Below are 27,715 nucleotides of genomic sequence, written 5' to 3'. Positions count from 1 at the left end.
GCCAGCTAAATACACTCGCTAAAACGGACAATGAAAGAGCTTGAGAATTTGTTAATGAGAGCTCAGGGGAAGTTTCTGACAGAATACGGAGATTTTGCTAACTGATAATGTCTGAACACCCGAACTCTCGTGAGACGAGACGTTATTGCATACTGCACACAGAAATGGAAAATCTAACAAACGCACAGATGTTTTATTTGTTAAACAAAAGCAACTTAGAGATACTGAAAGCAGTTAAAAAGATTGAAAATGAAATTCAAGATACCAGGAAAGAGCTCTCAGATAGAATTGACGGTTTGAAGAAAACAGCTGATGAAAACACAAATCAGCTGGCAACATACCAAAGTCCGGAAGTCAGACAACAGGAGTGGGAGACAACATTGGAAGCAGAACCATAAGCTAGGAGCATTAAAATTAAAGACGTCCCAGAAGAACTTGGGAAAACAGATCTAAGGAAGGAAAGTACAAAAAGCCTGGAACAATACATACAGGAGGAAGAGATCCGGATTGATAAAGTATACAGAGCCTACTCAAAGGCGACTGCAAGCAAGAATCAACCAAGAGACTTTTTTGGCGGCTAGAAATACTCTATGCAGGAACCATCAGGTGACACCGCTGAGTTGGGTGGATCAAGAAACACAAATACTTCGAGACCTGAAAGCAGAGACATCATGGAAAAGAACACAATGTCATTTTCTGCGATCACCTGAAGAATGTGATGAACAGTGGAACATTCACTTGGCTTCCTGTGGGAAAGACAGCAGCAGTAATTCTTAGGTCAGGGCCAATATATGAAGGGAACTGACTTTTTATTACCTAAGACAATAATAGAATATACTCTCATAACAGATTATACTCTCATATGTATCAACAATTACTTTGCTAAGAAAGATGGTAATAACTTCTAGATTAGGATGAATATGTGATGGGAACTGAATATGTATGTTAAAAGAGGATGGCAAACTATACTTTCATATGTATCAATAATTATTTGGTTAGTTGATTGTCTCTTTTTCTTTATAATTTAAGCGATGGGAATTGAGTATGCACTTTTCAAGATAAGAATGGTTTGTGTTTTTATATAGATTAATGATTACTCTGCCAGCCAGCTGTTTCCTTTTCCCCCCCTCTATTTTTCTGTAAACTTAAGAAAGACAGCAGTAACTGTTAGGTTAGGATTAATATGCAATGGGAACTGACTACATATCTCTTGAGATAATATCAGATTATACTATGTATGGTATACATGCATAGATGATGTATAGACTATGTATTAATAATTACTTATTAGCTGGTCATTTTTTTTTCTCTTTTACTTTTCTGTAAATGCTTTATATAACAATAAACAATAAAATCTCAAAAAAAATTTTTGGAGATATGAAGAGAACATTTCATGCAAAGATGGGTATGATAAAGGACCAAAATGGTAGGGACCTAACAGTAGCAGAAGAGATTTTAAAAAGGTGGCATAATTATACAGACGAACTATACAAGAGGGAGCTTAATATCCCTGATAACCACGAGGTGGTAGTCACTGATCTGGAGCCAGACATCCTGGAATGTGAAGTCAAATGGGCCTTAGGAAGTCTGAGCAACAATAAAGCTAGTGGAGATGACAGCATTCCAGATGAACTATTCAAAATCTTAAAAGACGATGCAGTAAGTGCTACACTCAATCTACCAGCAAATTTGGAAAACTCAGCAGTGGCCACAGGATTAGAAAAGGTCAGTTTACATTCCAATCCCAAAGAAGGGCAATGCCAAAGAATGTTCAAACTACCGCATCATTGCACTCATTTCTCATGCTAGCAAAGTTATGCTCAAAATCCTACAAGCTAGGCTACAGCAATATGTGGACCGAGAATTTCCAGAAGTACAGGCAGGATTTCAAAGTAGCATTGGAACTAGAGATCAAATTGCCAACATATGCTGGATCATGGAGGAAGCTAGGGAGTTCCAAAAAAAACATCTACTTCTGCTTCATTGACTATGCTAAAGCCTTTGATTGTGTGGAGCACAACAAATTGTGGCAAGTTCTTAAAGAGATGGGAATACCAGAGCATCTTATCTGTTTCTTGAGAAACCTATATGCAGTTCAAGAAGCAACAGTGAGAACTGAGCATGGAATCACTGATTGGTTCAAAATTGAGAAAGGAGTTTGGCAAGGCTGTATACTGTCGCCTTGCCTATTTAACTTGTACGCGGAGCACATCATGAGAAAGGCGGGATTAGATGAGTCACAAATTGGGATCAAGATTGCAGGGAGAAATATCAACAACCTCAGATATGCAGATGACACCATTCTAATAGCAGAAAGCGAAGTGGAACTAAAGAGCCTTTTGATGGAGGAGAGTGCAAAAGTTGGCTTGAAACTCAACATCAAGAAAACGAAGATCATGGCATCCGGCCCTCTCAATTCCTGGCAAATAGATGGGGAAGAAATGGAGGTAGTGACAGATTTTATTTTCCTGGGCTCCAAGATCACTGCAGATGGGGACTGCAGCAAAGAAATTAAAAGACGATTGCTCCTGGGGAGGAAAGCTATGGCAAATCTAGACAGCATCCTAAAAAGCAGAGACATCACCCTGCCAACAAAAGTGCGTTTAGTCAAGGCTATGGTCTTCCCAGTTGCAATGTATGGCTGTGAAAGTTGGACCATAAGGAAGGCTGAGCATCAAAGAATTGAGTTTTTTGAACTCTGGTGCTGGAGAAGACTCTTGCAAGTCCCTAGACTGCAAGGCGAACAAACTGGTCAGTCCTAGAGGAGATCAGCCCTGACTGCTCCTTAGAAGGCCAGATCCTGAAGATGAAACTCAAATACGTTGGCCACCTCATGAGAAGGAAGGACTCTCTGGAGAAGAGCCTAATGCTGGGAGTGATTGAGGGCAAAAGAAGAAGGGGACGACAGAGAATGAGGTGGCTGGATGGAGTCACTGAAGCAGTTGGTGCAAACTTAAATGGACTTTGAGGATGGTAGAGGACAGGAAGGCCTGGAGGATCATTGTCCATGGGGTTTGCGATGAGTCGGATACGACTCCGCACCTAACAACAACAACATGGCAGAGATGGGTAAAGCACAAAAGAGGACAACCAACACAATTAGGAGGTTGGAGCACCTTTCCTATGAGGAAAGGCTAAAGAATCTCTTGGCAATTTATGAAAAAGATGGCTAACAGGACAATCCCAGGGTGAGTTACTCTAAGCTCATTGAAAATAATGATCTTAGACTGGAGTAACTCTCTTTAGGCTTGCACTGTAAATGGGTACAGAGAACTTCTTTTCCCTCTCCCATCACACTAGAACTGAATAATCAGTAGATTCAGGACAGACAAAAGGAAGTAGTTCTTTACTCAACTAATACTTGAAGAATTCAGTCTCAGTGTATATAGTGATAGACACTAGCATGGATAGCTTTAAAAGGGAAGAGACTCGTGAAGGAATGTCTCATGACTAAAGGGAATCTCCACACTTTAATGAGCAGAAAACCTCTTGTTCCAACAGAACAACATCAGGGGGAGGCAGAGCTCTTTTAATATCATTTTTCCATGGATATATGAAACAGGTATATATGGGAGCATTACTCAAGTTATGGAAAATGTAATCCTCCAGATCATAGAATAATAGAGTTGGAAGGGACATCATGGGTCATCTAGTCCAACCCCCTGCACTATGCAGGATACTCACAACCCTATCGCTCATCCACTGTAACCTGCCACCCCCTTAAGCCCCCATAAGATCCCGTGCCCATACTGTTTGAAGTTTTCTCTTTTGTCCTAGAATTTGAAGATTATGCTCATGTTCTACAGTCTTGTACTATTCGTCCTTCCTCGTTAACTGGGCCCTACTGCTTCAAGCAAATAGTTTGAACCCCAGCTCCCTGGGGGACCTGTGAAGGTTCTTGCCATTTCAGACACATCACCACTAACCTCCATTTCCAAGGGTTTGCCATAGTATACTTGAAGTCGCCAAAATTGTTCAGCATATACAGCCTTCTGCTGTGAGATTTATATCTCACCTTTCTTCCATCATAGGATTTTCAAGGCAGTTTGCATGGGATACCCAGGAGTTTTTTTTTTTTTTGTCTAAGAACTGACCAGATCTAATTTTGCTTAATTTCAGCAAGGTTAATGTGTATCATCACAGTATATCTGGGTTACATAGAGATGTGCCAATGGAGTTGCATTTCAAGTGCTCCAAGCAGCAATTATGCATTAAATGGAATATCTGAACTTGTTTTCTATATATATTTATATCCCTTCCTCCCCTTCAAGGAGCTGAAATCAGTATATAAATATCTTCCCTCTCATTTTGCCTTCACAACAACCATGTGAGATAAGTTAGGTTGAGAGGGAATGACTAGCCGAAAGTTATTCAATGCACTTCAGGGCGCAGTGGAGATTTGAACCCATGTCTTCCCAGGACTAGTCTGACTCTGTCCACTACACAAAGTGGCTTTCAGAAGTTAAGAAATGCACACCATTCTAGCCTAAATTAGCTATTATGTCTTAGACCCTCCATAATTTTGCATGCATTATTATCCCCTCTTCTTTTGGTTTACAATCTCTATCCGTTGCTTTTCCTAACAATTTACTGTTCCAGGCAGCTTTCGATAATGCATCAGAAAAAACAATACGATTATAAGAATTAGCCCAAGCAGCCTGGAAATATTTATGAATTGCACTTGGGCCTAAATGTTAAAGCCTTTATTTGCTCTGAGAAGAAATATATGGGGGTCTCTAGGGAAAAAAACTTTCAAGGAGATCCGAGTCCTTGCCAGCTACCTTAAAGAACCAGCTGGATCTAAATCAGGAAGGCACCCAAAGATCTAATGTGAATAATGGGCTAGTCTTTTGTGAAAGCGTTTTTTCATCCTAAATTTGATTCCATTTTAACTCATGAAATTAGTCCTGAAGACACAGGCTAAGAGTTTTATAAGTCAGAATTCACACCTTGATTTGTGCCTGGGAAATCAGCACGAAGTCAAATAGGACACAAGAACTGTGGTGCTGTGAGTTTCTTCCTGCACCCATTAAGCACGTTTTTCATGAACTGGACCTTCCCAATGTTTTTTGATATTACCCTCATAGACTAGATTGCACTGTTCAAAGACCATGCACAACAATGGCCAGAAAGCTTCAGAAAGGGACACAACTACCATATCAGATGGCCATCATGTGATAATCCAGGATAATAGGCCGCCCCCCAGAACGCTTTTAGAAAGTGTGAGAGCCTATCAAACATAAGACATCACCAGCTGCCAACCCAAATAAGCTTTGTTTTGTCTGGAGTCAGCTTTAGTTTGTTACCTCTGAATCACCAATGGATTAAACGAGAGTCAAGACTGCTGCTCTATTAAAAAGAAGCACATAGCTGGTGTCATCAGCATGGAGACGACACCCATCTGAATCATCTCTCCTAGGGGGGTTATGTAGCTTTTAAACAGGGACAAGGACTGGAAGGAGCAATCATTCTCCAGTTCTAGCTACTGGCACATAGAGCCAGATGGGGAGCCAGGGGAGCCTCAGGGGAGGGCAGTATATAAGTATAATAAATAAATAAATGTTAGCCTGTCTGTAGCTGTAACACCTTAAAGACTAACAAAATTTGTAGCAGGGAAGGAACTGTTCACTTCTTCAGATATTTTCTGGCAGTCAGATGTGACCTCTGCAGAGTATTCTACCAATTTCAGTCTGTATCTGGAAATAGCTGATAAAAGTTCTGGTCATACCAGTGATCATACCTTGTCATTCTCCCATGTGAGCATGAGCAGTCGAAACAGTCCAGAACTACACCCTGAAGTCAAACTGAAATGAAACTAAGAAATCCATCACATCTAGGAAGGTTGGAGATGGACAGCAGTCTCTCACGTGATCAGTAGCTGTGCATCTGAAAATGCCATAAGTTTGAAAGATCGTCCAGAATCATAGGTTTTGGGGAGGGGGCTCTTTATGCAACTGTAAATTTACCTATCTGGAGCAGGAAGTGCCTGATTCCCTTTCTTGTCACAGCCCACGGGGTTCCATTAAATTTTGTTCCTGGACACCCAGTGTACCCTTAGGAACAGTATGGGGCATAAAGTTGGAGTCTCAAATGGGAGATAAGAATTGGTGGAAAGAGCTGTTGGAGGAATTTTGTTACATGGGAAAGGTCTTTCCTCACTGTGTAAATTGCCCCAAGACCATGAGGAGAGGGGCAGCCTATAAACACACACACACACAGTGGCTTGCCTTTTAAGCATGAAGTAGAACTTCCAAGACAACTCTGGCTCTTCAGAATTTTCTGTAGATTCACTGCAATGTTTGGGACCACCATCTAAGAACAACCACATGTGTTTTCCAGGCTACAGTTTTAAGAATGCTTGTTGTAGCAATGGGGAAAATTTCTCTATCCCAACCAGCATAATTTCAAAGTCGCAAGATTTAGATTGTACTACTTACAGGAGTGGAACCCCCAGGCAGCAGGTGTGCCCCCTATAATGACTTGTCCACTTTGGCCTCTCCCCAAGCTGCCAGAGGATGATAGTGGAGTGCAATTCCAAGTCATACACTTAGCACACTTCACCTACTGACTGGAACTCAAACAAAAGAGGTTTTGTCCTTTGGAAATAAACTACGTAGTACATTCTGCTTCAGTCCCAGCCAGTCAATAAGGCTTCTTTCACCTTCATACAAGAAGCTATGGTGACAGGAGTTGCGACTCAGTGCTTTGCACAGAACATTCCTGATTCAATCCCTGGCATCTCCAGTTAAAAAGAGATGATTTCTTAAATTATGCATTTGTTTATTTATTTTCCTCTGCAATAGGGACTCAAAAAACCCCTGTCATTCTCCCCTCCTCCATTTCCTTACTACAACAACCTGTGAGGTAGGTTAGATGGGGAGAATGTGATTGGTTCAAGGGTATCAATCACGGGGAGAATGTGATTGGTTCAAGCAAAGTTCCGTGGTACACTGGGAGTTCAGGCTCAAGCCTCCCAGGGCCCTAGCTGACACCCACTATGCCACACCAGCTCTCAGTGATGTGAAAGATCCCTGCCTGAGATCCTGTAGAGCCACTGCCAGTCAGAGTAGGCAGTACTGACCCTGATAGACCAATGATCTGACTCAGTATCTGGCAGCTTCATAAGTTCAAGTAGTATAGAAGCAGAGAAGCCGTCACTTAACCTCTTAGTATCTTCTCTCTGAGGAGGAAGAGATAGAAAGGAAGATGAAGGGGTTTGAGGAAACAGGGACAAATGGTGAAGAGGGAGAGGACTCTCCTTAGCTGTCAATAATCATACCCCGGAGTGAGAGTCCAGAAATCCTCCCCCCTTCAAGATTTTCTTCAGGAAGACTCTCTGCCACAATTGCTTGTCTTCTAGGCTGACACATCTCTAGGGCACTACAGGGTCTCCAAAAACATCAACAGAGAAGGATTGGGAACCAGCTGTGCCTCACTATCAGGATAGTCAATTGTTTCAGACTGAAAACAAAACTATCACATGCATTTCCCCCATCTTTTCAATGCACGCCTTCCTCTTCCTCTTAATTACGCTTCTCTACATTGAATATCCTCTTTCTTGAAATCTGTTGATTGGTTCACTTACTGGAGCCATTCTCAAGGCATTTCTACAACAACTTTGCAGTGATGGCTGTTGACATGTTTCTGCATTGGACAACATTGCTTTTAGATGTTATTAGACTGCTATTAGATTTCTCATGCTATTGAGGGGCCTTGCTTTACGTTGGTAATCCCCCTCGAGTCTCAGTAAAAAAAAGTCAGGCTATAAATAAATCAATCCTGTACGTTTACATTTACACTTACTTGCATAACTAACACAAGATTAGGACAATTTGGAGGACAATTTGGTGATCCAAGGAAGTCAGCATGGATTTGTCTCCAACAGGTCCTGCCAGACCAACCTGGTTTCCTTTTTTGACCAAGTAACAGGTTTGCTGGATCGGGGAAATTCGGTTGATGTCATTTACTTGGATTTTAGTAAAGATTTTGACAAGGTTCCCCATGATGTTCTGATGGATAAGTTGAAGGACTGCAATCTGGATTTTCAGATAGTTAGGTGGATAGGGAATTGGTTAGAGAACCGCACTCAAAGAGTTGTTGTCAATGGTGTTTCATCAGACTGGAGAGAGGTGAGTAGCGGGGTACCTCAGGGCTCGGTGCTCGGCCCGGTACTTTTTAACATATTTATTAATGATCTAGATGAGGGGGTGGAGGGACTACTCATCAAGTTTGCAGATGACACCAAATTGGGAGGACTGGCAAATACTCCGGAAGATAGAGACAGAGTTCAACGAGATCTGAACACAATGGAAAAATGGGCAAATGAGAACAAGATGCAATTTAATAAAGATAAGTGTAAAGTTCTGCATCTGGGTCAGAAAAATGAAAAGCATGCCTACTGGATGGGGGATACGCTTCTAGGTAGCACTGTGTGTGAACGAGACCTTGGGGTACTTGTGGACTGTAAACTAAACATGAGCAGGCAGTGTGATGCAGCGGTAAAAAAGGCAAATGCCATTTTGGGCTGTATCAACAGGGGCATCACATCAAAATCACAAGATGTCATAGTCCCATTGTATACGGCACTGGTCAGACCACACCTGGAGTACTGTGTGCAGTTCTGGAGGCCTCACTTCAAGAAGGACGTCGATAAAATTGAAAGGGTACAGAGGAGAGCGACGAAGATGATCTGGGGCCAAGGGACCAAGCCCTATGAAGATAGGTTGAGGGACTTGGGAATGTTCAGCCTGGAGAAAAGGAGGTTGAGAGGGGACATGATAGCCCTCTTTAAGTATTTGAAAGGTTGTCACTTGGAGGAGGGCAGGATGCTGTTTCTGCTGGCTGCAGAGGAGAGGACACGCAGTAATGGGTTTAAACTTCAAGTACAACGATATAGGCTAGATATCAGGAAAAAATTTTTCACAGTCAGAGTAGTTCAGCAGTGGAATAGGCTGCCTAAGGAGGTGGTGAGCTCCCCCTCACTGGAAGTCTTCAAGCAAAGGTTGGATACACACTTTTCTTGGATGCTTTAGGATGCTTAGGGCTGATCCTGCGTTGAGCAGGGGGTTGGACTAGATGGCCTGTATGGCCCCTTCCAACTCTATGATTCTATGATTCTAAGATACAACAAATGGGACTTCCAAGTCATCGGTCCAAGAACATGTTTTCCTGCAGAATTTCTATCATGGATCTCTTAAAAACAAAAATAAATCTTTCTAGGTTTAGATCCAAAAAAGCTGCAAGTGAAATAGATCTTTCCCGTCTCCCCCTTCCTGCCGCAAATCTCTTGCTCCTGAAGACTGGAGGAACCCTTGGGGGACTATGCGAGATGTTATGCAAGTAGGGTGGCCAATAGGCCTTGAGGAAAATGTCCTGTCCTTTTGATAGAGAATTAAGGGATTGGGTGGCAATGGACAGCTGAGGCTTTTCATGGCATGGGGATAAATAACATTCCACTAAGCTTCTATGAAGGACAGTACATTTATTCCCTTTGGGCAGTGGCCAACCATAGGTGTGAGAGGCTGCACCGGGACGTGAAAAATCCCATTCCCTGTTTGTAGCAAAAGTGCCTGCTGCTTGCATAAGGGCTGACTTGGGTCCAGTCCATTGGACTTAATTCGGAGTAAATACAAGTAGAACTGGAACGCTCATATGAAACATAGAGATTTTCTGTTTGAGATGGCTTACTTATGTAGGCTTGCTCCCTCAGATCCAGAGTCTTCTTTTGCTCGTTGACTGTTTTCCTGGCACTGATACTATCTACCTGCTATTGCTCTAAATCCTAATATCTTCTGTGTATCATGGAAATGTTATGATGATTTTGGCCATACCTTTAGAACACACCCTCTTTTTGTATCTGTAGGCAAGGAGAATGAGGGCAATGATCTTTCTTGTCATCAGTGATGTCCACATTCAGACTATTCCATGAACGGATACAGAGATATTGCTAGGTGTTTGGCTAATCTTGAAAGCAAGGTAGAGATATATTGCCCTCTGGAGTTCTTCCTTGGTCTGGGCTGCTACACCCGTCATTTCCAAATAAACGAAGTAGCTGCCAGTCACTCAGGATATGTAATCCTCAGTTTCTTTACCATACCAAGGACTGTTTGGCAGCAGATGTACATACTGCTGTGTTTATATTTATATTTTCAAGTTATTCTCGTGGCTGCGCTTCCATGGCTACTTGTACGATCTCTCCTTTAATTAGAATTAATTTGGGTCCTACAAGTTTTAAAACCTCCTTATTGTTTTGTCCCTTATTTTCTTTTGGAACTAAATTGAGCCCAGTTCAATTCACCTAGCAAAATGTGCATCATCATTTAGGAAATCAGGGTGACAGCAATCAGTTCAGGATGGCTCACGCTATGTGAAGCAACAACTGAAGGTTTTTAGTTATTTAATTTATTTCTACCCCACAACCACTGTATGTGTGTTAAGTGCCATCATGTTACTTCTGACCTATGGTGACCCTCTGAACTAACATTCTCAAAAACCTCCTTTCATGAGCAGCTATTTCTCAGGTCCTTCAAACTGAGGCATGTGGATTCTTTGATTGAGTCAGTCCATCTCATGCTGGGTTTCCTGCTCCCTTCATCTTTTCCTAGTGTTATTGTCTTTTCCAGTGATCCTTCTCTTCTCATAATGTGATCAAAGTACAATAGCCTCAGTTTAACCATTTTAGCTTCTAGGGGGAGTTCAGGCATAATTAGGTCTAGGATCCACTGTCCATAAAATTCTTCTCTAACAGCACATTTTAAAGGAATCTACTTTCTTTCTGTTAGCTATTTTCATTGTCCAGCTTTCACATCCTTAGACCTAAGGATTTTTTCAAGGTCCTTCAAGGCTGTTCCTTCCCAGTTTCAATCTCATCCTGACTTCTTGGCTGCAGTCTCTCCTTGGGCTGATGGTGGAGCCAAGGGATAGAAAATCTTGAACAAATTCAGTTTCTTCATAATCAGTAGTTATTTCAAGTCTTCACTGTTTTCTGCCAAAGATGTGGTGTCATCTACATACCTCAGATTGTTAATGTTCCTTCTACCAATTTTCATTTCAGCTTCATCTATATCTCATCCAGTTTTCTTTATGATGTGTTCTGCATACAAACTGAAGAGACTGGGAAATAAAATGCATCCTTGCCTGACTCCTTTTGGAAATCATTCTGTTTCTCCATATTTTGTCCCAACAGTGGTCTCTTGTCCAGACCATAGATTGCACATCAAAACATGCAAATGCTGTGGCACACCCACTGCCTTTAAAATCAACCACAGCTTTTCATGATCCACACAGTCAAAAGCTTTGGTTGACCCCAGAGAACAATACAAAACCCACTAAACATACCATTAAAACATCAGCATAATAATTACATCAATAAAGGGAGAGGGGAAAGGGTCAATAAAATAATACAGAAATTAATATGTAGCTATCAAATTATTGGGTAAACATCAGTGAAATAAAATAAGTAAACAGAAGACTATCCTTGGCTTGGATCCGCTAAAGCAGGGGTAGTCAACCTGTGGTCCTCCAGATGTTCATTGACTACAATTCCCATGAGCCCCTGGCAGCATTTGCTGCCAGGGGCTCATGGGAATTGTAGTCCATGAACATCTGGGGGACCACAGGTTGACTACCCCTGCGCTAAAGGATTTCTGCCTGCAAAGACCAGCTCTCTTGACTCCCTGCTTCCACTGACAATGAAAATAGATACAAGTGGGTAGTCTTTTTGGTCTGAAGCAGCACAAAACAAAATCAGAGTCCAGTGGCATCTTAAAGACCAACAAAGATTTACTCAAGGCGTGAGTAAATTATTATTATTATTTCGAGTGCAAGTATTCTTCCTCAGATGTTGAAACACTGGTACCAGTAGCCCAGGGTTTCAACGTCTGGGGTGCTTGCACTCGAAAGCTCACATTGAGAATGACATTGAGAATTTTGACATTATGTTCTCCTAGATGCAGTCCAATGGATGTGGTCCAATTCTGAAAAATCCAAACAAATGGAGGAAAAAAACATACTTTATGGAGGAGATAATTCTCTTTTGTTTCTACTGTCACTGAGAAGACCTCTTCTCAGATCACGATGTACTGAACTTCTGATGAGATGGAAAAGTTGAGCAAGCTCTCTGTATATGACTTAATTGTATGAGTAGGTCTATATAGAAATTCATACATTTGAATGAATGAATGAATGAATGAATGAATGAATGAATGAATGAATGAATGAATGAATGAATGTAGTTCTCCCTTTAGCCACACTGGCTCCAAACCATTTACTGTTTTAAGGGCAAAGCCAGCAATTTGAACCTATTTATTTAAATATTTACCCCACGTTTCTCTCCAAAACCATGTTGAAATAAACTAATGGGACAATCAACCAAAAATACATCATATCTCATGCAGATCCTGGATCTGCTGGCCAATCCAAGGCCCTTTGGCTCATGCCAAAGGCTTCAGCTCTGGCTATGCTCAAGCTAGCTACCTGCCGATACACCTGGGCCCAGAAATGAACCAAGAGCCAGGAAAGCTGCACAATGTCAGTGCAACATGATCTAAATAGCTTGCTCCTGCCCATAACTAGGCACTCATATTCTGGACCAATTTAAGATTCTGGGTCTCCCCCCCCCAGTGAGTCTATTTAGAATGTTATCAGGACATGTTAAAGTGGTCATCTTATTAGCAGCAAATTAAGCTTAGGTTTGCCAACTCTGGGTTGGGATATATGGAGAGTATATGCTGGAGAGGGCAGGGTTTGGGGAGGGGATCAACCTCAATACTGTTTAATGATATAGAGTTCACTCTCAAAAGCAGGAATTTCCTCCAGAAGAATGTATTACTGTGGCTCGGAGATCATTTGTAACTCTGAGAGCTCTCCACACCCCACCAAGAGGTTGGACAAAATTCCTTGATTCCACAATACTTTGAGACTTCCTTGAAAGATGACTGGGGATGATGGCATCTCTTAGACAAATAATTAAATCTTGTGCCTAAAACATTTCGGCCTTGAGATGATTCTTGGGGATGATTTTAGATTCAGAAATACTAAGTTTTAGCATTAAGTCTCTGAACACAAATTCATTTGACATACCATTTATCAAGGACAAAAATTGGTCCTGTGTAAAGAATGGGCCTGCAGCTGGAGGAAGGGAGCAACCATCAAATCTGGATTAATCAGACTGTAGTTGGTGAGTCTACTTTAGAGGAAGACATTTGCTGACAGCAGCCTCACATATCACTATCAAAACTAATACTATTATAATTGAAAAGCAATTACATTTCTAAAGCAGAAGCATAAACAGAATAACATATATATCAGGTCTCTTTAGTATAATTTGTTGCTAAAGGAGAAATGGAAGTTTGAACCGCCTCTAATCCCCACAACTCAATCAGCTGGTCTGAAAACCAGGATTGCAGTTGGTTAGGCTGTCTACTTTAGAGGAATAATCACATGCTAGTTTTTACTATGCACTCTTATTTATTGATTAGAAGACTTCTATCCCACCACTCCTAGGCCAGCTGGCTTGCGGCGGCTCACCTCCATTAAAAGCCATACAATTCCAATAAAAACAAAGCAATACATTTATTTATTTATCAGTCCTATGGCATACATGTTATGCAGCAGGAGATCCTAAGATTGTTGGGCTGCCCAGCCAGAGACGTTCAGAGGTGGTTTGCTATCACTTTCCCCTGGTAGTCTTTAGAGGTCCCTCTTCCAAGGCTGACCCTGCTTAGCTTCCAAGATCAGACAAGATCTGGCTTGCCCTGGGCTTTCCAGGTCGGGTTAGGCATCGAATGACTGTGCCCAGGTCAGGGGTTCCCAACAGGTAATTTGTGAGCTATCAGTCCATCGCTGACTGCTGCAGAGTAGCTTTTGCATCCCTTTAGAAAGCCCAGGGGGAATATCTGCTCTCAGTTTGTTTGAAAAGCAGCTTTATTTCACAGGATTTCTCTCGGGGCTCCTTAGCTCAGTGGTCCCCAACCTTTATATCACCGGGGACTGGTCAACGCTTGACAATTTTACTGAGGCCCAGGGAGGTATAGTTTTTTTGCTGAATGATGTCGCTACCACTGCCTGAGCTCCTGCTCCACTTGCTTTCCTGCCGGCGCCCCTGACTTCCCGCCGTCTGCTGAGTGGTGCTGCTAGCAGCAGCTGTGCAGTGCCATGCTGAGGGGGAGCCCCAGCCATGGCAGCTGCTGGAGAGCACCAAAGGTGATCTGGCAGCAGAGTAGTGGGGCAGCCTCCAAGGCAGCAGCCAGGGAGGAGGACGAGGAGGAGCCGCGGCTTAATACTGACTGACCCACAGACCGGTCCCGGTCCTTGGACCGGGGGTTGGGGACCACTGCTTTAGCTGATGGCTTCATTTCTGGTGTGCTTCTTAGTCCATATTCTGTTCTAGGACTTGGAAAGATACTGGAACAGGGGGAGTAGCTCAGGGTGTTTTTCATTATTCAGAAATGCTCTCATTTCATAAAGGTTTGCTGCTAACCCCCCCCCCCCCCAATCATGGCAACCTCATAGGATTTTCAAGGCAAGAGATTTTTCACAGGTGGTTGCACTTGCCTGCCTCTGCATAGCAACCTTGTCTCCTATCTAAACCCTACCCAGAAGCTGAGCTTCTGAGTATCTGCGGGACCGCTTAGTTGCTGATGTCCTCCGCAGGATTCTTCGCTCTGCTGGTACTAGTTTGCTGGTTGTCCCGGGCCCCTGGGATGTTCGTATGGCCTCGACCAGAGCCAGGGCCTTTTTGGTCCTGGCCCCAGCCTGGTGGAATGAGCTCCCAGAAGAGCTGAGGGCCCTGCCCAAGTTGTCAGCTGTCTGCAGGGCCTGCAAGACAAAGCTCTTCTGCCCAGCTTATGGTTGAGGCCAGGGCGGCACCTGGGTGTTTTCATCGGAAGATTCCCCCCTCCATGTTGATTAGATCTGGCCCTCACTCCTACTATACTACAAGAGAACTGACCCTTGGGCTGAACGGAGGGGGGAGGTGAGGGTTAGGGCACCTATAAGATTGATTCGCCATCTGTCTAATTGTGATAATTTGTAATTGCCTTTATGGGATGTTTTATGGGTTTTATCGTAACGAGATCATTGGAGAGCAGCGGTATAGAAATATAAAAATAAATAAATAAAATCAGGTTAGCCGGTGCATTATCATTTCCTATACACACAGGCAGAATGAAAAGCTGAGGGCAGGGTTTGTCAACTGGCCCTAGTCCACCCAGCATTTCAGAACTTGCGGTTTTGCAGTCCTAAACCAGGGAGGGAGGATAAACTCTCACATTCTACAACTGATGCCTTGGTTAACATTATCATCATTTTTGTTACTGAGATCTACCTTTGTTCGTGTATGGCAGAATTTATAAAATGCTGTAAAGTTTCCGAAGACAGGGTGGAAGCTGCGTACAAAAATAATATACTGTATATAAAAATAATATAAAGTTAACAATAAATAGCCCCTGTACTTTATTTCCAAATACTTCTGTTGATGCTATTATTAGTTCTTCTCACTAGCTGTTTCCTGCCTGCTCCACTTTTTGAGCAAAACTCCTCTGTAGTTTTGTTGGTGCTGTTTTAACTTAGTAGTTAACAGTTATCCAAAGTGTAGAGTTTTCCTCTTCCCTCCCTCCCAAGCTTTTTAATTTAACTGTATTATATATGCTTTGCTAAAGACCTTATTCGAAAGGCCCCTGTCTTTATTGGATCCCTCCAGTAGAGTAATAGAGCCCCCCCCCTTCTGCTCCCTCTTGGGCCAAAAACAAGCCCTCCACTTTTCCTCCTAGTGTCTTTCCACAGACAGACCCCCCCCTCTCCGGCCCGCTTCCTCCACACCAATCTCCTTATTACTAACCCCCCCCCTTTAGACTCCGACACAGACACCATTAGTAGCTCCCCTTTCCCCTCCCCTCCCATAATCTATCTACATATTAAAATGAGTTTGTCCCTGATTTACATGCGTAAGAAGGGATGTAATAATGAGGACGTAGATTAGAAGATTTAGCACAATCGTTTGTGTAGATTGTGTCCCATCAAAGGGCAGCTCTGACGAGCCGAGATTAAGGAGCAAACAGCTGCCGCTGGAATTCAGTCCATTTGTTTGTTTGCTGTTTTCTCTCTCGACTCCAGCAAACAGTCTCATTAACATGCAAGTGATTTGCTCCTTAAGCCTTTTTTCCCCCCTGTTTATTATTGGGGGAGTTGCTGACAAGGGCTTTGCTGAGCCCAGGCATGGCCCACTTCTGAGAGATCGCCATGCAAATCAAGATTAAAATGGGCAGTAATTAAAACATAAAGAGAAGGGGCATGACACCTTTGGGAGGGGGGGGGAGTCCAAAGGTTGGGCTATCGAGGCAGGAGACCATAAAGGCCTAACAACAAACCCATTCTCGCTTTACGTTGACCTCGTGTTTGCCCACACCTTTCTTACCTCCCCATGGCAAAGCATGTTGTTTTCTTTTTAAAGTATTTGTGTCAATGCTCATACTCCAGCCTTACTGAACATGGCTTTGGCAAGGGATGGCCTCTGTCCAATTCTTGTTCAAATCCCTGCCCTCTGCCTCAGTCAAGGTTGCCCTTTTCTACTTCACCCACAGAGGAGGCTCATGTGAGCAGATCACATCCTCCAGTATTTCTCTAGAACAGCTAAGCCGTGTTCAGTGCAACAAGTCCCTTTGGGAATATATGAACATAGGTAAATCTTGTTTAAGAAATTATACATCCAGAAAGCATGTTTAAAAGCCCTTTGTGGTTTGAGTGGGATGGGATCTGGGAGACCTGGGTTCAAATCCCCACTCTGTTGCGGGAGCCTGCTGAGTAACCTTGGGCCAGTCACTCACTCTCAGCCTGACCTAGCTCAAAGGATTGTTGTGAGGATAAAACAGAGATGAAAATAATGTAAGCCAGGGGTAGTCAACCTGTGGTCCTCCAGATGTTCTTGGACTACAATTCCCATGAGCCCCTGCCAGAAAATGCTGGCAGGGGCTGATGGGAATTGTAGTCCATGGACATCTGGAAGGTCACATGTTGACTACCCCTTATGTAAGCCATTTCAGGTCCACATTGGGGAGAAAGATGGGATCTAAATCAATAAATAATAACCAAGATAAAGTTTCTGTGCACAGGCAGAGTGCCTTTCAGATCTTTCCAAGCCAGAAGAAAGGGGGTAGCTGCCAAGCCCTTTGACCTACCAACTGCTTCTCATTTACAAATTAAGCATTGCTGCACAGTATGAATTAATTATTATTGTTGCCATTTTAATTTACAGTCCACCTTTCTCGCTAAGACTCAAGACAAATTACAAGTATGACTAAAAAAAAGTTAAGTAATTAAACAAAAAACCTTTCTCTCACTGACAAGTAGCTGCGATGATAGGAGCAAAAAGAATAAGAGACTGAGGTTGCATACAGCTTGGTGTAGTGGTTAAGAGTGGTGGTCTCTAATCTGGATACCTGGCCTTGATTCCCCACTTCTCCACATGCAGCCAGCTGGGTGACCTTGGGTCACTCACAGTTCTCCCAGATTTCTCCCAGCTCCACTCACCTCACAGGGTGTCTGTTGTGGGGAAAGGAAGGGAAGGCAATTGTAGACCGCTTTGAGACTCCTTCGGGTAGTAAAAATGGGGATACCCCCCACCTCTTCTTCTTAATATTTCTGTCAGATGCTAAAGAAAGGCCTGCCAAAATTCACCATAGGCTTCTAAGACTGTCTCCTCCCCACACCTGATACAAACGCAATAGAAGCAAATCAGATGACTTGGCCGCTTGAGATCTGTCTTTGCCCGTCTTCCCACCTCTGGGGTTAGCTGACAAAAGCCCAAGGATGTTGGAAGGCAGACTTCCTAATACCCAGGCCAGGGAAAGGAGAAGTGACCTGCGATTACCATCTTTCTTTCACTCTCTTTCTTGCCTAATGGGCGTTGCTAGTCAGCTATTTTTCCAGAACTGATAGTTGGTGGCTACTGGACACATATCAGTCAGAGGAAGAATTGGCTTTGACTGGCAATGTGGGCAGCAAGGAAGACATACAAATAGACCCAGCTGTGAGGTATTGCATTTCTCTCCTGGACTTTGAGACTTGTGTTTCAAGATTTGTGTGCCCCCAAGCAAGACTGAGTTGACTGCAAAGAGTGCACTATTTCAGTTATCAGGACTAAGATTTGTCCTAATCAGGTTCTGACCTTTAAAGAGAGTGGGATTTGGATCCATCCCCCAGCTTCACTTTTTATTTGAGCCAGAATCTGAGATGCTGCACAGACTAACGTAGCAGACCAGAGTGGCATTTGTTGGCAGTTTAAATTTGCAAAATGGGGAGAGACACCAGGCTGCTTAAAAGAATAAAACAGTTTTATTAAGAAGAGAAACAATTTTCTATAGAAAGAAAGGAGAGAGAGAGATTTCTAATAATCCTGTCCGTTTAACTGTTCTGTTCATTCTTGTGTTTTGCAGGCAAGCAGGGAGGAAGTGTATTCAAAGGAGCAGGAAGTCTTTAACGAGCCAATCACGACACTGGGGGAGATTATTTGAAAAAATATCAGGAAGTCCTAATGTAACTATGCTAAATATACTTCTCCTCTGATGCCCCTTGCTGGATCATCTTCATATGCTTTTGAATCATGCACACTATAGATCTTGCCTATTCCTACATTATTTCGTTATGTCATTGTCTTGCCCTGTGCATCTTTTCTCCTGTATTCTAGGTAGAGAATGGTAAACCAAGAACCACTACTCATCCTGGGAGTCAGATGAGGGAACAATGAAGCATGAAACAAGACAGAAAAAGAGACAGGAGTTTGTCTCCATCTTGGCTGCTGAACTGCATCTCCCCTACCCTTTCACTCTCTCTTTTTTAATCCACATAATGTTGTGCTCTAATGGTTCCCTCTCCAGCATTTTCCTGGTTTTGGTACATTCTTTCTCTTATATAGTTTTGCACAATCATTCTGGAAGGAAAACGCTCCAAGTGTGTTAACAAGCCACCTGGACAGGTAGGTGTACAGTTTGACATCAGCATCCTGTTGACACGAGTGTCATTTCCCTTCCAACAGACCCTCATGGCTGCCATTTTCCTCGCTGCATCACTCTTCTGGTGACTGCTATTTTCCTATATGGCAGTAATGTTATAATGCTCTATTGCCACTGCTTCCTCTGTATTCACAACGTTCTTGTTTAAAAATTAATGCTTTAGCTTTTTTTGTGCAAGTAAATGAAAGCTGGTAATTCCAGGGAACTTGTAGATCAAGGCCGTACAGGGGAAATAACAACTGATGGGGGGAGATTTGCACAAAACTGTGTGAAAAGTCCTTTGCCTTTGCATTCACAGCAGTGATGACAAGGAAATGGAGAATCCTTACTATTTGGATGCAGAAAGAGTACCATAGCAAAGGTTTTTCTTTTGCCCATGGCCACAACATCCAGGGAAACAACTTTAATCCTCTGCACAACTACAGCCATATGCCAAGCTGATTTCCTTACTGTTGACTTTAACAACCGCTGCTATGTGCTCCCAGTTCATTGATGGAAATGCAACTGGGGATTTCTCTAGGCTGATTGGCAATAAAAATACTTTCATGCTGGCCTTGAGCAACATTTATACCATGGGCACAATTTTCAGGCAACTAATTACTGACTGTCAACTCTAGTTCACAAATTCCATATAAAGACTGGCCAATGAATGCACTGCCTACTAAGAAAGTATAACTATACTGTATCTAAAAACACTTGCATTGGAAAAAATACATGGCAACAATTATACACAGAAAGTCTGGTATTAACAGGTAATTGCTTGTATAAATACAGATCAAACTGCATATTCATAAAAAATACTGTCAAGTTGTGGCTGACTTATGGCTAAGCAGCAAGAGGCTTGTAAGTCAAGTGAGAAGCAGAGATGGTTTGCCATTACCTTCCTCTGCAGAGTCTTCTGTGATGGCCCCCTGCAACTGTTTTGCTTTCACTTTCCAGTGTCCTCTGCACTGAGCCAGATTACTATGGTGCAAGACTCTCTTGTATGCACAGGAAACTTCTGTGTAGTTGAAATGAATCCCAGAATATTACCAGTGCACAGGAAAGCACATATCTGACCTGTGCTCTCCCAGCTGCACTGGCTCCAGGCTGAAGACCAAAACAGGCTCAAGGTTTTAGTGATCACCTTTAAGCTTTTAGTGATCACCTGGGATGTTTGTACCTGTGGGATTGCCTCCTTTTCTGTGCCCCCCAAAGGAAACAAAGATCTAGTGAGCAAAATTGCTCGAAGTCCCTGGTCACAAAGATGTTAAACTGGCCTCAACCATGGCCAGGGGCTTTTGAGCCCTGACCCTGGCCTAGTGGACCTGCAAGCTGTTATGCTGGGCCTATAGTTGAGGCCAGATACAATACTGGAAATCTGGCCTCCCTGCTCAGAATATTAGCTAAGCCATCATCCCTCTCATCATTCCTCTGTTTACATCACCCCTCTCATCAGAAGAGAGGTGGCGGCTTTAGAATGATTTAGACTGCTGACGATTTTAATATTTACATTGAATTATTATTGTTTATAATAATATTGTTGCCCATCATGAGCTTTCAGGGAAGTGCAGGCTACAAACACGTTGTTGTTGTTGTTGTTGTTGTTGTTATGCTCTTATAAATAATGGACACTGTTCACTTGGCAGGGCTTTTGTGCAGAGTTCCTTGTAACACCATTGACAATAACGCTAATGCTTCAGCTCCAGACATTAACCTAGTCAAAGCAAAACAAGCAAAGACAAATAAGAACTTACAAAACTTATTTGTTCACAGTCATATGAAGCATGTTATTATCATGAGTTATGTTTATTCTCTTAACAATACATTATTCAAGTGTTTGTAAATTCAGATGATGTTTGGCATTACTGTCATTATACAGACCCAAAACTTCACAACTTTCCATATCTCACAGGCAGCACAGCTGCCATAGAAACAAATGTTTCAAACCATGCAATGAGGAATATTGGACCAATAAACATAGCTACGGAGGTGGCCAATCCTACAGGCCCATTTTGCCATCCACCTGGATTCAGTTTTACCCAACCTCAACAGAACTATACAAACCACTCCTAATTGTAATCCTGCTACTCTGGCATTCACTATTTTGATATTGTCATCCCTAATTCTGCTGGAGAATTTCACTATTTGAAAGTGAAAAAGGATTTACCATGCAAAGCATATGTACTAGAAGCTTACATTCTCACAAGTCTATTCCCCCCAAAACCAAAGGTATGGACTTACTCTGAGTCTCAGCTTTCTGACCTCAGTCCTCCCAAAACAACAAAAGATTTTTTTGCCTTGACCTAGAGGTCAAAAGGGAAGGGAAGAAGGAAGGAAGACCCAGAAGGCAGAAGCAGTCTTGGTGCACTTTCACGGGTCCTTGGATCATCACAGGCTCCACCCGGGCTTCAAGTTTTGCAGTCCTGGATGATCAGAATAGATGCCTTGATTCAGATGATCAGCCACAATTCTGCCTTCTTCCTCACTCTCCAGACTGAACAGTTCTGTGCCCAGCAGCAGAGTCACAAGAAAGGTGTGCTGCAAATAAAACAAGATTAAAAATGTGAATGCACCCAACTCACTGAAGAGCCTTAATGTTGGGGGGGGGGGGGGGATGCAAACTGTAAGAGAGCCTTTTTTTTTTTTTTTTAGGTAGTCTGTTTGAGAAAGAATTCTACCTTCTAGATTTGGCTGATCTGGCCACACTGATCCATGGCACTGGAGCTTCTCAGCTAGATTACTGCAATGAACTCTGTGCAGGGCTACCCTTGAGAATGACTTGAAAGCTGCAGTTGGCACAAAATGTGACCTCCTTCCTGATTGTGGGGATGAACACGTATAAACACAACACACCTGAATTAAAACAGCTGTACTAGTTGCCAGTTTGCTTCTTGATTCAAGTTGTGCCAGGACCCACATAACTTTTCTGGGAGCTCACTGAACAGCCATAGGCCGTAGGGGCAGCTGCTTAATTCCAGGGGTTTCTGCCCAAAGCCATTGACTCAGAAGTCTGCATAGCGTTTCTTGAAAACAGGCTTCCTCACATCGTGTCCCTTAGTTCTACAAGAGCCTGCTTGAAGCAGAGTACTATGCCTTTTCTCTTCTGGCCTTGGTGAGGCTTGTAAGAGTTGGCTATTTCAAAATGTTTTTCATTAAGAACTAATTGAATTGCTGGTCAATCAAATCTCTCTTCCTCTGCCTGGAATCTTTTATAAGGGTTGGTGGTTGGTGAGCTTTTTGAACTTGTGGTTAAAAAAAAGGATGGAATTTTGATTTCTTGGTGTGGCTTTAAAAAAAAATATTATATTTGGCTGCATCCACACATCATTAGATATTTATTTTTCTAAAAAAATTCTATCCCCCTGTATCTTTTTATAGTCAAAGCTTGATTGTGTTCTAGTATCATTTTCAATTGGATTCTCCTGTGTGGATAAGCCAATCCAGTTGTGAATGATTGCTAAAGAGCAAGGATAGCGTAATACCCCAGGTGTTGGCAGGTGCTTTTCTTGGAGCTCACTCCATAGGCTTTAGGGGCCATTACTTAATTCCAGGGGGTACCGCACAGCCTGGATGCTGCCCATTATTGACTCTATGCACAGGGCAGCTGATGCCACAAGCAGGTTTTACAGACTCCTACTCAAACAAGTTGACAATGTCAGTTTGGAAAATTCTTCAAGATTTGGGGGTGGTCCCTGAGGATGGAGGAGCTTGGGAAGGCCAAACTGTGCCTGTCCATGGACTACAATTATGATGAGCAGTGGCTCATGGTAACTGTAGTCCATGGACATCTGGAGACCACAGTTTGGCCACCCTGCTATACAATGTTTCCTAATCTGTGCGGTTTGGAGGTCAGTTACAATTCTGGGAAAACTCTAGGCCGCACCTGGAGGTTGATAATCCCAACAAATACACACCTTAATCTGCCTTGTACTGAATTAGACCATTGGCCCTTCAAAGTAACATCACCTCACCTATTACCTGATCAACACGAAGTGTGGGATGACATCTCTGGATGCTTGGATGCAGTGGTGGTATTCCAAGAGTCACCTGCATGCGGGCAATCCTTTCAAACCAGAGGTGGCTGAGTTGATCCAACAGGCCAATAGCTCTTCTGTTCAAGTGGCTGGGCGGTAGCCACACTGCCATGGCCAGGTTCATTTCTCCCTGCTCCTGAGCGGTGATCTCAGTGACATCCTAAACAGGATGGTTCAGCCAATGAAATAGCTGCCTTCTGTCACATCCAAAGACAGATGCGGGTTAGATGCAGAAAGGGGGAGGGGAATAAAAGGGGCTGTGTGCCTTTAAGAAGGGCCTGGCTGTCCTGGTGTCTGTGGTGCAATGAGGCAGGGAATGCATTGCTGATACTAACCAAGTTTGCCAGCCATGCTTTTCTCATGGCTCCCACACAATAGCCCGTTTTTTGCCCACCTGCCGATAATGCTTAATTAGGCGAGGAGTTGATTAATTTGAGGTAATTGACAGCTAATTACAGTCCTGAGGGCTCATTAATTTGACGTCTTGTCTCAGTGAATTGGCTGCAGGGGGGTCAGGTGATGTGCAGCCCCCCCCCCCAATCAACTGTTCATCATACTCTTGCCCACTTGTTACTCTAAACCAGTGGAACTATTGCAATTCACCTGCGTGCATTTCAGGAGGACTGTCCAAAGAAGGAATGAGGCAGGCAGCAAAGGATTATGGAGCATTTGGGGACTACGGGGAAAGAAAGCTGCAGTCAGGAAAGAGAAGCTGTTATGAAAGCTCCAAGCTGAACAGTTTCATCGTATTTTCCTTAGTTCATTGATCCCATTCTCAGTTGCTTAGAGATCAGTAGATCCTACAAGAAAGCGCTGGGGGGGGGGGGGGAGAGATGCCCAGAAAAAAATGATTCTGGAACATCCACAAGAGTCACACTTTGGGGAATATGGTCAATCATCATACTTGAGGTGGCCTAGTTTATCCAACAGGCCAATAGCTCTTCTATTCAAGTGGCTGGGCTGTAGCTACACTGCCATGGCCAGGTTCATCTCTGTGTCTGAGTCACACGTGAACCTGCCAAGATGCATTTGTGGTGACTATAGAATCATAGAGTTGGAAGGGGCTATACAGGCCATCTAGTCCAACCCCCTGCTCAACACAGGATCAGCCCTAAGCATCCTAAAGCATCCAAGAAAAGTGTGTATCCAACCTTTGCTTGAAGACCTCCAGTGAGGGGGAGTTCACCACCTCCTTAGGCAGCCTATTCCACTGCTGAACTACTCTGACTGTGAATTTTTTTTTCCTCATATCTAGCCTATATCGTTGTACTTGAAGTTTAAACACATTACTGCGTGTCCTCTCCTCTGCAGCCAAATGAAACAGCATCCTGCCCTCCTCCAAGTGACAACCTTTCAAATACTTAAAGAGGGCTATCATGTCCCCTCTCAACCTCCTTTTCTCCAGGCTGAACATTCCCAAGTCCCTCAACCTATCTTCATAGGGCTTGGTCCCTTGGCCCGAGATCATTTTCGTCGCTCTCCTCTGTACCCTTTCAATTTTATCTACGTCCTTCTTGAAGTGAGGCCACTTTCCTGGAAGAACTTCATTGGATCTTTGTTCTCCAGACTGAACTGCCGTAGTTTTGTACTCAAAACTGAAAAGTGAGTCCATGGTGTCCCCACCCCCTCATTATAGCTTCTCACCTACCTCTCTTGAAATTCCTTGAAGAGGCTGATACTGTCAGATTGGGGCATAATAATAAGCTGGTTATCTCAGTCTTTAAAAAGGTATTTCTATGAAGGTGTATTCATAAAAAATGTTTTATCTGAACTGGTCATCCATACAAATTTCCCCCCAGAAAGGACTGATCTGTTAATATTTATCCATTTCCATCAATAAGGTAGACCATCCACCCATCCAACAAAACAAGACAAGTCCAGCAGCCTCCTACAGAACAAACTGGATTACAGTTTGATAGAAGGCCCAGAAGAACAAGAGAGAAGGATCTGCACAAAAAGAGCACTTTACATTTTTTAGACAATGGCCTAGATCACTTTCTCTAGAGAAGGGCAAACACAAACAGTTCAGTTAGACATTACACCCATTACAATTTTTTCCCCTTCAAAATAAGCAACAGAACAGGATCTAAATTCAAATAACTCAATTTTTCACATCCAAACTCCAGTTTCCTTCAGGAAGGAGGGGGGAGAGGATATTCATCATAGGTGATTCAAATGAAATCTCATCAATATATTTTATAATTATATTAGTATGTCCTTATCCCTACGAAGAAATTAAAAAATACAAACCAACAAAGAAAGGAAATACTCATAGTCCTCAGTAGATGGCATTACTATTGTACTGAATTACAGTTATGCTGCTTTGGTTCATTAAATAACTGATTTCATCCTGTATAACTTGGCCATCCTTTTATACATTGCAAACGCCCATGTCACGAGTCAGCCGTTACACCCATTTCCCTCCCCAGTGCCAATACTGAGTTCCTTGGTCTCCTGGTTAATTCTTAGAGGTTTCCATCTTTCATTATTCTCTTAAAAAATCTTTGTTTTGTGATTTTTTAAGACTAAATTTGTGTGTGACAGAATGACCATTCCAAAAGGGTTAACAAGAGACCATTTAATTTCAGGAACAAATTGTGACAAATTGCCATGGATTGCCACCAACAATTCACAGTACAGAAACATACCCTATTATTTATTTAAATCATATACTATCCTTTTGTACTAGCACTTAAGATGGTAAGAAGATCGAGAGGCATAACAATACAAAACATATCCCATTAAAGCACACAATAGGCAGCATACTAGTAGGACAATATTTGACAACATTTTATTTGGAGAACAGAACTAATTTAACTGACAGTGCATGTACAGTTTTTGTCAGACACAGGTAGCTGAGGAACGATGTAAACGCCTGGCAGGTGACCATGTGGTACCATTTTGAGAGAGGTCGGCATCCAATAGCAGATGTTGGGACAATAAAAGCCCTTTAAGATGACACCTAAGAGATTACAGCTGTGCTGCATCATAATCTGGGGCCAAGGGACCAAGCCCTATGAAGACAGGTTGAGGGACTTGGGAATGTTCAGCCTGGAGAAAAGGAGGTTGAGAGGGGACATGATAGCCCTCTTTAAGTATTTGAAAGGTTGTCACTTAGAGGAGGGCAGGATGCTGTTTCTGTTGGCTGCAGAGGAGAGGACACGCAGTAATGGGTTTAAACTTCAAGTACAACAATATAGGCTAGATATCAGGGAAAAAATGTTCACAGTCAGAGTAGTTCAGCAGTGAAATAGGCTGCCTAAGGAGGTGGTGAGCTCCCCCTCACTGGCAGTCTTCAAGCAAAGGTTGGATACACACTTTTCTTGGATGCTTTAGGATGGTTAGGGCTGATCCTGCGTAGAGCAGGGGGTTGGACTAGATGGCCTGTATAGCCCCTTCCAACTCTATGATTCTATAAAGGGCACTCCAAACAGAGTACCACTGCAATCGCTATACTGCCAAGAACTATCACAGCTCCCCCAGACCCACTGTACCACCACCCCGAAGGTTGCCAACCTTAGGATGGGGCCTGAAGGTCTCCTATTCTTTTTAGAATTATTGGTGATTTTTGGATTACAGGAATCAGTTTCCCTTAGGGTTGCCAGCCCTAGTTGGCACCACGGTGGGAGAATATGGGAGCAGGGACAAACTGTTGGATGTCGCAAAGTGACATTACTTCTTGCACAAACCCAGAACTTAAAGTTATATTGAGTAGAATGACAGGCTAGAAAACAGGGGTAAAATGTATAAAATGAATTTTAATAGTGAAAAATGTAAAGTTCTGCAATTAGCTAGGAAAAATCAAATATATGGCTATTGGATGGGTGAGACTAGTCTTGGTAGTTGTACATGTGAAAAGGATCTTAGAAGTCTTAGTAGACCATACACTGAACATGAATCAGCAGTGAGACTCAGTAGCTTAAAAAACAAATGGGATTCTGGCCTGTATTAAAATAAGCATAGTGTCCAGATTACGCGAGGTAGTGTTACCACTTTACTCCATTCTGATCAAACCTCACTTGGAGTACTGTGTTCAGTTTTGGGCACCACAACTGAAGAAAGGTGTAGAGAAACTGAAGTGTGTCCAGAAGTGGGCTAAAAAGTTGGTGAGGGGTTTGGAGACCAAGTTGTATGAGGAAAGATTGAGGGAGCCTGGTCTATTTAACCTGGAGACAAGACAACTCAGATGTTGTATAATAACCACCTTCAAATACTTGAAGGGCTATCATATAGAACAGCGGTCCCCAAACTTTCTCAGGTCAGGGACCGCCTCCAGGGTGAGGGGAGAGCCAACGGCCCGGGTACTGCGCAAAGGCCCACGCACAGTTGCCGCGCATGCGTGTTTTTGCCACCAGGTGGCGCTAACACGCATGCACGCAGTTGCCACGCATGCGCGTTTTCGCCGGCAGCTGTGCCTGCCTCTTCCCTTCCTTCTTGCTGTGGGCGGGGGGAGGCAGGCGCGGCTGCCGGCAGCCCAGTACCGTGGCCCTCGTGGCCCGGCACCTGGCCGCCGACCGGGGGTTGATGACCCCCGATACAGAAGATGGAGCACAGTTTTTTTCTGTTGCCCCAGCGGGTCAGACCAGAACCAATGTGTTAAAATTAATTCAAAAGAATTTTGGGTTAAACATCCAAAAGGAGTTCCTGACAGAGCGGTTCCTCGGTGGAACAGGTTTCCTTGGGACGTGGTGG

General features: G+C 43.1%; 1 long non-coding RNA gene across 1 annotated transcript in view; it reads left to right on the top strand.

Moving 5' to 3' along the window:
• Nucleotides 1-18,812, top strand: part of LOC143830555 (uncharacterized) — a 46,397-nt gene extending 27,585 nt beyond the window's left edge. Inside the window, exons 3-4 of the long non-coding RNA XR_013228529.1 lie at nt 18,432-18,531; nt 18,683-18,812. This is a non-coding gene — a long non-coding RNA (uncharacterized LOC143830555). The remainder of the gene's footprint in view (nt 1-18,431; nt 18,532-18,682) is intronic.
• The last annotated feature ends 8,903 nt before the right edge of the window (nt 18,813-27,715 follow it).

Source organism: Paroedura picta, chromosome 2, assembly GCF_049243985.1.
Source record: "Paroedura picta isolate Pp20150507F chromosome 2, Ppicta_v3.0, whole genome shotgun sequence".
Lineage (NCBI taxonomy): Eukaryota > Metazoa > Chordata > Lepidosauria > Squamata > Gekkonidae > Paroedura > Paroedura picta.
The sequence above is the reverse complement of the archived record's forward strand: the minus strand, read 5'-3'. Positions and strand labels throughout refer to the sequence as shown.